Raw genomic sequence first — 12,183 nt, forward strand, 5'->3', positions numbered from 1 at the left:
TCCAACCTGGTTGATTCTGTGATTCTATGATTCTGTGATCCTGTGATTTCTGTCCCAGTCTGGGGCCACGAGCACACCCGGGGCTGGAGGACAGAAGTGAGTCCTGCCCCTTTCCAGGAGTAAGAATGAGGATACTGCACACTGATTGAGAGTTTAAAGAGAAATTCTGTTTACAAGAGCACATCTAAAAAAAGGCAGGCAGGTAGAATAGGTACAGAACCCACTAGAGCCAAACTGGCCTTCTAGAATCCTCCACCCCTTCCACCCTCAGTCGGCCTGAGGGTAGGCCGAAACCGCCCTCCCCAGCCGGGGCCTACAAGGCCTCAGCGGCTCAGGTCCCTGCCTGCTCCCCCACCCACCACGAGAGCAGAGCGTGAGCTGTGCCGGGAGAGAGGTGACGGTAAGAAAGGCAGGGAGGAGAAGGGGCAGAGAGCAAGTCAGGCATTCTTGTTTCAGCTGCGGTATCAGAAGATGGAGTTGAATGATATTATTGCAGTATCCTGGGACAAGCAGGTCCAGCCCCTGGAGTGGGCCTCTCTCCCTATGGCTTTGTTTAAGGGGACGTAGGATTCCTCAAACTACCACACTACCATTAAGGACCATGAGTTGTGAGATCTAGCTTCTATCATAGAATAATAGCATCAGCCAGGTTGGAAGAGAGCCCCAAGATCATCCAGTCCAACCTAGCACCCAGCCCTGTCCAGTCATGGCACTAAGTGTCCCATCCAGTCTTTTCTTGAACACCTCCATGAAGGGCAACTCCACCACTTCTTCCTGATATACCTATACCTCCCACAGTGCAACTTGAGACTGTGTCCCCTTGTTCTGTTGCCTGGGAGAAGAGACCAACCCCACCTGGCTACAGCCTCCCTTCAGGTATTTGTAGACAGCAATGAGGTCTGCCCTGAGCCTTCTCTTTTCCAAGCTGAGCACCCCCAGCACCCCCAGCTCCCTCAGCCTCTCCTCACAGGGCTGTGCTCCAGGCCCCTCACCAGCTTCGTTGCCCTTCTCTGGACACATTCCAGCACCTCAACATCTCTCTTGAATTGAGGAGCCCAGAACTGGACGCAGTTCTCAAGGTGTGGCCTGACCAATGTTGAGTACAGGGAGAGAATAACCTCCTTTGCCTTGCTAGCCACACTGTTCCTGATACAGACCAGGATGCTTTTGGCTCTCCTGACAGTTTAGAGTTTAGGTCTCTAACATTAAATGACCCAGAAAAGTCTGTGGTGCTTTCACGTTACAGAAAGAAGTAGTATGTGCAATATGCTTTGAATTCCTGTATCAACAGTCTTCACTGCAAACACTGTCAGGTGGGGGCTTTCTGCTGTCATGTCAGACTTGATACCAGTGGAACATGTTAGTATTATCCAGATGGCCAGGGGAAGGCAAATGCTGCTGGTTGTGAGCTGGGTCACATTTTAAAAAGAGGCTTTAAAAGCAACAGCATGGTATGTTTTGGATGTGTCTGCAAGTGAGTTTGCTTTGATAGATCCTTGTTTGCTTGGGTCTTCTTCTTTGGGCAGCTACAACAGTTGGTTCTGCTTGCCCCTGGCAGCCTGTGCTGTGAGCACACAAACTCTGTGGGTGCTTTTGGAGTCACATCCCTGATGTCTATTGTGTATGTAGCCTGATGCAGAACAGAACGTATTTCTGGGTCAGCAGTGAATGAAGCATGTAAAGGCATTCCTGCCCTGGACGTAGCAAATAGTAGTCCTGCACTTGAAAATCTGCAGCCCCAGCACATATTGCCTGTGAGCGTGTTCCCTGCAGCACAGTCATCTCTCACTGCATAGCAAATCTCAAATATCTTTTTGGATGGCTGGAGAAGAGCTCAGAAGTGTAATCATTTGCTCTGAGAGTGAATGTGAGAGATTATAAAAAGCTTTTGCAGTATGACTCAGGAAGAAGAATTACTGCCTGTTGTCTAGTGGGAATTCTAAAGCTCCTATAGCTGAGAGGTTTTTCCAAAGCCAAGGTTGACCTATTAACCTGTATTATGGCTGAGGAAAGAGCCACAGAATTATGCAGCAACACACTTTAATATTAGTTTTGAAGATAAGCCCAAGCGAAAGTTGACAGTACAGCCTGAGTGACTGGTGGCTATATAATAGGAAGAAATAGCACTTGCTTTCACACATCCAGGTTGGTTCCTGGGTACATGAGTGAACTGTCGATACAGGCTTTCACTTCCTTTGGGTACTGAAACTGTAAGGGAAAATAAAATGATCAATTAATTGGAACAGTACTTCATGCAGGGATCTCAGAGAATTAACAACTAGGCTTGTGCTACTAACAAATTTTTCAGATTTTGCTTAGCTGATCTGAAAATGCATGAGAAAAAAGGTCTGGATTGTGAATTAAGCAGGTAGGTGGAAACAAACAAACAAAAACCTAAACTAACTGCAGAACTGGAATTATTTAACTTCAGGTCTAATCAGAAGATGCCGTTTAATCTAGATGTACTTTGTTCAGACTTTAGAATCATAGAATCAGTCAGGGTTGGAAGGGACCACAAGGATCAGACAGTTCCAACCCCCCTGCCATGCCCAGGGACACTCTACCCTAGAGCAGTCTGCCCACAGCCTCAGCCAGCCTGGCCTTAAACACCTCCAGGGATGGGGCCTCAACCACCTCTCTGGGCAACCCATTCCAGGCTCTCACCACTCTCATGGTGAAGAACTTCCTCTTCACCTCCACTCTGAATCTCCCCACCTCCAGCTTTGCTCCATTCCCCCTAGTCCTGTCACTGCCTGATAGCCTAAAAAGTCCCTCCCCAGCTTTTTTGTAGGCCTCCTTCAGATACTGAAAGGCTACAGGAAGGTCACCTGGGAGCCTTCTCTTCTCCAACCTGCACAGCCCCAACTCCTTCAGTCTGTCCTTATAGCAGAGCTGCTGCAGCCCTCTGGGCATCCTCGTGGCCCTTCTCTGGACATGCTCCAGCATCTCCACATCCCGCTTATAAAAGGGGCTCCAGAGCTGGATGCAGTACTCCAGGTAGGGCCTTCCCAGAGCGGAGTAGAGGGGGAGAAAAATAGCATAGAATACTTTGAAAATGTAGTCAAGTAATTAAAAAAAAATATCAGTAGGACTGATTCACAGAATCTAAATGTTTTGATTTTTTTTTGTTTACCTTTTTTTTGGTGGGGGGAGTTTGTTTATTGGTGTTTTTTTTCTGGTTTTGTTTGTGGTTTTTTAATTGTTTGTTTTTCCTTTGGAATCTATGTTTTCAATGAATAAAAAATATGCTAGAATCATTAAACATCCGCTGCCTCTTTTGTGTTTCTACAGCTGAAGGATTTTGTTCAGTTCTATCTTCAAACCTGTCCCCTAGGCAGTAGAAGAGACCCTCACCATTGTGGGCTGAGAAGAGCACTTTTGTTACCCTGGTGCCAAGAGGTGGGTTAATATTACTTGACTGAGACACAAATGAAAACTGTGGAGAGCTGTTGAGATTTAGAGGAATGACCCTTAGCAATGGCTGATGTGGGCAGGGCTGTGGGGGGTAGCTTGTGACTGCTGCTGGGGAGCCACTGCAGCAGTAGGAGTTCTGACTAACAGGAGCTGCTCGTGGAACAAAATGTTCCCTCTGTCTCTGGCATGGATTGAGATATGGCTAGGCAGTGAGCTTACTGACCCAGCACAGGATGTCTGTGGGATGGAAAGGAGACTTTTTTGGACAAGAACTTTGATAAATTCTGCAGGAGAAACTTCTGCAAACAACTGTATTTAATCTTGGTTGCTGCTCTGATGTGCATGCTCGTGGTTTGCAAAGCTTGTTCAAGAAGGGGTCAGTCATGTAACTCCATCATGATGGACGCTGGAGGCATCTTACTCCTTCACATAAAAAAGAACTGAACAGGGCAAAATAGGTATCTGCTGCCAGAGGAAGTGAACCCTGGGCCTTGGCGAGCCTCAGTCTGTGGTAGGTTCAATTACAATAAATGTGTATATTTTATGCTCCCAGTAATAACCCAATTAAAGGCACTTTGAAAGGAGATAATGCTTGATCTTTTTTAGTTGAAAAGTTGTTCAAAATGCACCAACTAAAAGGGGGAAAAGAAAGAATTCTTTGCAGCTCACATCATCAGTGATGTCTGGACTGAGCAAAAAGACCTTAGTTCAATGGGTTCTAACTCTCTACCACTTAGGGGAGGATTAGAGATGTACAACTGAGAGATTGTGTTCACACAAACTTTGAGTTATTTTCTTCCCTCCCCCTTATCTTGCCATAGATATATGCAGCATTTGTTAGAAGCTTCTGAAACTATTAAGGCCCCCCCTTGGCAAAAATCACTGCTGTAGAAAGAAAGGTTGCAGTACAGAGTGCTATGCTCATCTGCAAGGTCTCAACCTGAAGGCACTCTTCTTGCATTACTTTTACATGTGTGCATCTCTCCAAAAATTCAGCCCTGGGGGAAAATCCAATTTATCTCAAATTTAGCAGCTGTAGCTTTACTTCCCTGCATCAGGCCCATATGTACCAATACTGAATATTACTTATTAAAAAAAGCCCAAAGCATCAAGGTAGTACTGCAGCATAAGAAATAATTATACAGTATGAGATTAGGACTGGGTAAGAAATTGTAGTTGTCATTGTTGAAAGTCTGGGGGTAAGCAATGTGCTGAGAAGGATGTGAAAGATAGTGGGATGCTCAAAGTAAACATTAACATTGGGATATTCAAGGTAACCACTTTTACTCTAGCTGTAAGAACTGAGTACAAAGGAATTTCTGATTTGGCTACAGTGGTGGGTAAAGGAGCTCTGGCTCCTTTACCCACCAGAGCCAGAGCAGAGAACCAGACAAACTTGTATTTTCTCTTCTAAAGGCTGGTATGACAACTTGTGGTCAGACTTATGTCAGCTGTTGGCTTCCTTGGTAAGGTTTATAGTTAGATAAAGTCCAGCCCCTGTCCCTTCCCCAAAAGCAAAAAGATAGAAGCAGTAAGGAGATGTAATTGGGTAGCATGAGGGTTGCAGGAAATAGAGATCTCAGGACAAGGACAAGTAAAGCTATTTGTTAAGTGGTCTCTTTTGTTTGAAAAACAAGCAAAAGATTTCTAGTTGGGCTAGGAGCATCTGCAAGCTCCATAATAGATGACTCCAGAAAAAGACTGTCTACTTGCTTTAGTTGGAATGACGTGGGAGAAAGATGATGAGAGAGAAAAATCCACACAGTGTGACAGAAAAAAAAAGGCAACCTTCATAATGGAAGAGCCATGCAGGGAAAAATGTGAACAACTCACAAGGTTGTTGCTGTTTCTTGTCCCAGTAGTTAATAAGCTAGACAAAGAGATCAGTTCCCTGTTTCATAATGGGAGAAATTTAACTCTTCTAAGAAAAGACAACTGGGGGCTTATTTCTGTGGTCATGCTAATAATAACAGTTACTGTTTTCTTGTGCAAACATTCTTTCAACACAAGTGATATTTTGTACAAAATATAGAGCTTTTTCCCCAAAAAATATTTAAATTCTTTTCTAAATGCAGTGGGAGTTTGCACATCAATTTAATGGTTGCAGTATCAGGCCCTTGAGGGAAATGTTCTCCTTTGATCTTCTATTAATCTGCTGGCTCTTGTTAACTTCCTTGCAGTGAAACTTTTCTGTACAAGATGAAGTTGCTGTCTTGTCCGCAGAACCTCTGGTGGCTCTCCTTCATTTTGGCACAGGTGAGCATATCTGCAGTTACTTTTATAAAGTACCTGATGCAGTTTCCTCTGTCCTGGCAACAAATAGAGACAAGGATACCTCTTCCAGAAGAAATGGGTGATGAAGTGGCAGATACCAGGCCACTGTACATATCATGAAAGGTTCTGGGTAGTGTTGTTTGCATTTCTGCTTGTTAATACCTAAATTGCTGAGCTGAATTTGCACCACACATCCGAATTCTCATTTTCTTGTTGCTGACATCACCCTTCCCTCATGCTATTGGCAGCAATATGGGCAGAATCTGGTGCTGCTCGCTAGGACTACATGCTAGGCAGTTTGTCCTGTTGAAGAGACAGTGGTATCAGCTCTCTGATGGAGACGTTCTTCTGCCCTTGCACTGTTGCATTGACAAGTGGAAGGGTGTTATTGCCTGTGCCTGTACTGTGGATAGAGGCATCTTGTATCCTTTACCCTCTGATCTTGTGAGCAAGAGAAACTGTTTGAACTCATTCCAGCTCCTTCTCTTCATGTGCATTTGAATATCTTCCTAAAAGAAAGGCAGCCATGGAGAGAAGTTTTATCTTGATATTTGAGGAGGACTTGTGGGCAACTGGGCTCTTGAACTGTAAGGTGCATGGAATAGTTAAATCTGCCTAGAAGTGTGGGCATAGCCTCTGGGAACAGTTCAAGTTCACAGGGGAGGGAATATAGGAAGGAAACCAGAAGACTGGAGATGCAAAGGCATTTTAGATATAATTTTGCCTGAAGGATAAATCTGCAAGCTTCTTCAGGATCCGGGGAAGGTGGGGCTAAAAATTCATGTATTTAAACCAGCAAACCAGTGGGCTGTTTACTGCTTAAATTCCTTAGTCAGTATGGCCTGATGGAGCTTCGGTTCTGTACCAGGGTAAAATGACCTGGCATGTCTTCTATGGACGTGGTTTCCCCTCTGCAGAGATGCCCTGTGCATACGTTTGGTGTGCTAATAAAGCACATTGTCTGTAGCTGCACAGTACAGAGCAGCTGAGGGATTAGAAATAGTTATATAAATATGACCAAAAGAGATAACAAAAAAGGATTTTTCTAGCTCAGTCGCTAGCAGACAGTGATAGGTCTTGCAGCCAGCCAGGTGCTGGCTAAACGAGCAGACCTTGCAGTGTTGCACTTTCAAGCTGGTGTACTACAAAGGGAGAGAGTGCCAGGGCTGGGGACCATCCTTGGAGAGGCTCCGGCCTTTCCCAGGAATTCCTCCTCCTCTGTATCACAGCCAGTTCCAAGTGCTGCAGTAAGACAGAGTCATGCCTCAGACCTTTCCAGATCCTATAGGACACAACTAGTACCATGAATCACGTCCATATGTTGTCAGAGCTGGTTAACCCCTCTTATAGTCAAAACTGCAAGCTGGATAACTGAAACCTTGCATTAGATCTGGAAAACAAACCGTTCTGTTTCATACACATCACCATCCCTAGTATGGATAGCAGGGATAACACTTCAGCTGGCAGCACTGACCATGAGGTTTAACAGAATGCAGCTTATTCTTCCATGACTCTCAGTCCTGGAGTGCTGACAGCAAGGGACTAGAAATGGGCCAAGGAAATTGATGCTGAATGTGAGTCTGGTACAAGGCTGAATTCAGCTTGGATTTAATATTACTCAAATACCACAGGTGGTTTCTGTTAGGATTTGGCCTCATATGGCAAGCCTGAAGTCAGGTCAGCTGTTCAGTGAGATCCAGCATTGAATTCTCATGAGCATGGTGAACTGAGTGAGATTTCAGTCACACCTGAAGCAAAAAATAGTCCCTTTCCTGTTTGGGTGTGAACTTGGGACCAGAAATCACAGGGGTTGGTGTGAAGTGTACATAGATGTAAGAGTGGGCTTGGGTGTACACACGTTTTAGTTTTCTTTAGCTTATATGGGATTTGTACAAACGAGCTGTCACACGGACCTGACACTGGGCCCCATGACTGCAGGCTGATCCTTCACCCTGCTAATCCAAGAGTGGTTGTTTTATCAACTTCCAGTTGGTTTCAGAGGAGTCTCAAGGTGTGCTCTCAGAAAAGCCGTGAGAAATTTTGAGACTGGTGAGAAACCGCAGCAGCTCATCAGGTCATAAGTTATGTCATTAGCATGTTGAAGCTGAACCAAGTGGGAGCCCTCCACAGCCCACCAGAGACGAGTGCTAAAATGCCTTTCATGCAGTTGGCTCTAGTTTATCCTGTGCTTTTTGGACCTAGCATCGCTTGTGGCTATCCTGACAGATGCTGTAAGTGACCTACCAATGTAAAGAGAAGGACTTTCCAAGATGTTTGGGGATCCAGTTTGCTATGTGTTGATTAGAATTGGCTTCTGCTAACCTGGTTCGGTTAGAAATGCTCTGGAGAAATGCCAGAGAGTGGAGCAAGATGGGATTATAACCCACGAGCAGAATACAGTCAAACTCCCACACTTCTAACATTACACCACAAAGCAAGGATGATTTCTGTGCTTTCTGAGACAAGTCATATAAAAGCAGAAAAAAAAAAAACCTGTGCTGGGTCAAAATGATCAGCCAGGAGCCCAGAGAAAGCTCTCAGTGTGAGTTTGGTGACATCACCGAAGTCTAGTGAGAAAGGAAGAGTTACCAAGAGTTATACACTAAAGGTAGGTACGTTGGACCTAAAGACTTAAGAAATAAACTTATTCCAAATACACAGGTATTTGTACCCCAGAGGAACCTGTAATGGCTGCAGGTCCCAAAGGGCTAGCACCAACCACATCTAGCTCAGTATTAGTTGGAGCTGACCCTAGTCTAATCTTCATTTGTACTGTGTGATGGGCCAAATCAGTCACTGGTAATTTGATCTATCACAGCCATAAGTTAGCCGATGTACTAGCTCATTTGTATTTGCACCCACAATGTAATAACTGTATTATGTTCTTCTTTCTTAATTTGACAGTAGAAAAAAGTGCCAGTTATTTCAGGGAGAAACTGCCTGGCTTATTAATTTCTAATCAATAACCAGCATAGAGGTTTTTTTTTTTTTTGTTGAGTTTCAGCAGTGCCAGTCACAAAGGTACAGAGACTTTGAGCTATTTGACTCTATTTCTGAAAGAAGACTTTGTCCTTCACACTAGTTTGATTTTAAATATTCAGCCTTTCCTCTTCCACCTCCTCCCCACGCACAGAGGATTTGGAGGAGTCTGAATCTCGGTGCCTGGTTTTTGCTATCCTCAGGCAGTAAAATGATCAAATATGGCTTCAAAAATACACAAAGAGCACAAGAGCTGTTCTTTTTACCAAAAGGCTGGTTTTTGCAGAGTCATTTTTCGCTTATAACTATATACTAGCAAAGCCTGAGGGAGCTGTAAGATGGATTTGTGGAGGTGGTTTTGGTATTTTTAATCCCTGTGAGTTTCACCTGTATTTCTGAGGTTGAATCAGAAGCAAAAAGAGTTTCTATTAATCAAAAAAAAGCAAACCCTTATTTTCCAGTTCTGGATTTACCCAGGTATGCAGCAATTTTGTTTTATCACTGAAGTACCCATCGTATTGGAAAACTTTGTTTACATGGGGCTAAGCCCCTGGCTGATGGGCAGAGCTGTTTCAATTTCCTTCAGTCATTCCCACTAGGGATTGTATATTGAAGGGAAAATCCTCACTGCCATACTGGACATGCCATGCTCGTAGCTGAATGACGTTTATTAACTCATACAAAGTTGCAAATGATGTACCAACACGGCTCAACAAAAGAGTCCAGTGTTGAGCCTAAATCAAGGTCCTAAATCATAAGCCATGGTGTGACAAACTGCACAATGTTTGCCAGTACTTTTAAAATGGGGCTTTCTTGCCAGGCTGAGAAGCCATAGAGCCCAGCCAAAGAAAACAATGGGAGGGAGCCAGGGTTCTCCCAAGCCTTGGCATGAAATCCACAATAGTAGCTTTGGCTGAGGTCCATGGACTTGAGCACATGCTCCATAAGGTCACTTCAGAACACCATAATTACTTGGTATTTACTTCAGTGAATTTTGCAGACAAAAATAATAATAATAATAACAAAAAAAAAAAGTGCCACCAGCACAGCTTTGGGTCTCTGTTGTGATCTCAGACTTTTACTGTCTCACAGTGCCCTGTAGTGCATGGTGCAGTGAGGAAGTGTGGTCCAAATGGCTAAATAATAGCAGTGATGATATGTAACACATCACGCCTGGGGAGTGAGAGTGGACTTCATGTCCTGAGTTGTCCTCAAACTCATCAGCAGTGTTTGTCATTGCCATTTAGTGGCTATTTACTCACCTTTGCGGTGTTGAATTCAGGAGTCACTGCTGAGTTTGCCCAAGGTGAGAATTTGCTTTTTCATCCTTTCACTTAGTGGCAGTCCTGCTGAAGAACTGAAGATCTAAGCAGAACATTAGGCCTGGAAACAGCCCCAAATCTAGAATATGGTTCTGAAGAGCTCAGAATGGGACAGGGAGACTGAAATGCCAAGTCTAATCTGAATTTCAGAACATGGATTAAACGGTACAAAACCTCCTCTGATCCTGAAGCTCACAAATCAAGATGGTTGACAGTGGGACCCTAAACCTTCCCCCTAAAACTGATTGCTCCATCACAGAGGGAGGACGGGGATAAAGATTCTTGTCCTGCCCCTGCTCAGGGCTGTCTCTGCTTTTAAGTCTGGAGTTTCCAGGACTCAGCAGTAACTCACTAACACTCAGCCTTTAATATTTACATTTAAAAAAAGAAACCACATTTGATTATTCAGCATTCTTCTTTTACATTTTTATTGCCACTTGCAGAACTCCTCTGAAGGCCAGAAGAAACCTTTCTGTTTGACATATTTAATATTTTAGCACTTCATAGTGTCTTTAGACAAAAACGTCAAACATGCACATGTGTTTTGGCAGCTCTGCTTGTGGCCTCTGTTCTGTCTCTGGCCTTGAGAAGCAGAAGAATAAGAGAAAATAAAACCACAACAAAAACAACCCACAAACCCCCACCCTTAAACTAGGTCAGCACACTTGCCTTTATGTTTGTTGATAGCTCCATTAGGAATTTATGCATTGATAGAGGAGAAATAGGGAAAAACATATGCCCTGAGCATATGTCCTTGAAAAACAATGTCACATCTTCATTTTCTTGGTCTGGCAATGCGAGCATTCCACCCTCTCTGTGATGTAGAACTAATGAAGACAGAAGTGGAAGAAAACCTATAATCAAATCCAGTACATACCAGGCATAACGCACCAAGAAGCACACCCGTCTGAAATCTCATGGTGCTGGAAGAAAAGTCCAGGCCATGCAGCCACGACAGCCCAGTATTTCTTACTGCTGATTTTTTAAGGCATCCACAGGAATTAAGCAAAAGGGCTGCCTGGCATCACTCTGCGTCAGATGCTTGTAACCAGCGATATTCAGGGAGAGGCTCAAATACGCAGCAGCACAGTTGTTAGGAAAGACTAAAGGCATGAACTGAACATTTTCTTCTGGTCATTTGGGATCTCTTTCCCTGTGCTTTAATCCCTTGTGTGCACCCTGGGAGCTTTGTGCATATAAACTGTGTATTGTTGGTACCATGGTGATGATTAGTAACCCCAAAAGAGACTAGACACTGCATGAGCCTGGAGTGAGGAGGGCTTGCTCCGATGCATGGTGCTAGGCAGCCCAGTATCCCCAGTGCCTGCGCGCTCCTACCTGCCTCCTGCAGCCCAGTATCCCCAGTGTCTGCGTGCTCCTACCTGCCTCCTGCTGCCCAGTCTCCCCAGTGCCTGTGTGCTCCTATCTGCCTCCTTCCAGATGATTTTTTTGTTTCTTTTTGGTTTAGATTAGGGCATAAATTCCTCTGGGCAGAAGAGGTTTGAGGGTTTTGACAGAATTGTGTGTGCAAATTTGCACAATGAGATCCCTGTATGTTTTGGTGGTAGTGCCTATGGCAGCAAGGGTAGAAATGATAATAATGATGACAGTAATGATGATGATGATAATAATAATAATAATAATAGTAACAACAACAACCTAAACCAACAGCTGATGGGAGAAGAGGCAGAAATGTGATGTGACTTTCCAGATGTCACACAACAGCTCAGTGTCAGAGCCCTGAAAATAAAACTCCTGTGTATCCTGTCTGCCAGTCCAGTGCTTGGGGCTGGAGAGGATGGCACTGGCTGGTGACACCTCTTGATCTGGATTGATTTACAGTCTCAACAGATTTGAGGAGAAAGAAATGAATAATGCAGCTTGTTCTTTTTAACTGTGGAGTTCCATTTTTTGTGGTGTTATTTTAGACCCTAACTTGAAAATCTTGTTAACCTTAAATCCTATTAAATATAACCCTGTAAATCTTGTTATCTTCTACCCTACCCTATTGCAGCTTAGCTGTCTTGTGCTTCAGAAAAGTGGGTACTCATTGAGGCATTATCCAAGAAGCTGGGATTTTTCATTATTTTTTTAAGTTCTCTGCTGTTTTTAGAGATCCCCTGAAAGTCACTTTGCTTTGGTCTCTTTAGGTGCTTGGATGTAAACCAGGAATCTTGAGTTGTCTGACAAGCAT

General features: G+C 44.0%; 1 long non-coding RNA gene across 1 annotated transcript; it reads right to left on the reverse strand.

The window, feature by feature from the left end:
* Positions 1 to 2,023: 2,023 nt before the first annotated feature.
* LOC135185254 (uncharacterized) lies at positions 2,024 to 10,954 on the reverse strand. The gene is made up of 2 exons (XR_010306427.1): positions 10,867 to 10,954; positions 2,024 to 2,208 (listed from the first exon to the last, which is right to left on the reverse strand). It is a non-coding gene; the product is annotated as an uncharacterized LOC135185254 (long non-coding RNA).
* Positions 10,955 to 12,183: the final 1,229 nt, after the last annotated feature.

This window comes from Pogoniulus pusillus, chromosome 22 (genome assembly GCF_015220805.1).
Source record: "Pogoniulus pusillus isolate bPogPus1 chromosome 22, bPogPus1.pri, whole genome shotgun sequence".
Classification (NCBI taxonomy): domain Eukaryota; kingdom Metazoa; phylum Chordata; class Aves; order Piciformes; family Lybiidae; genus Pogoniulus; species Pogoniulus pusillus.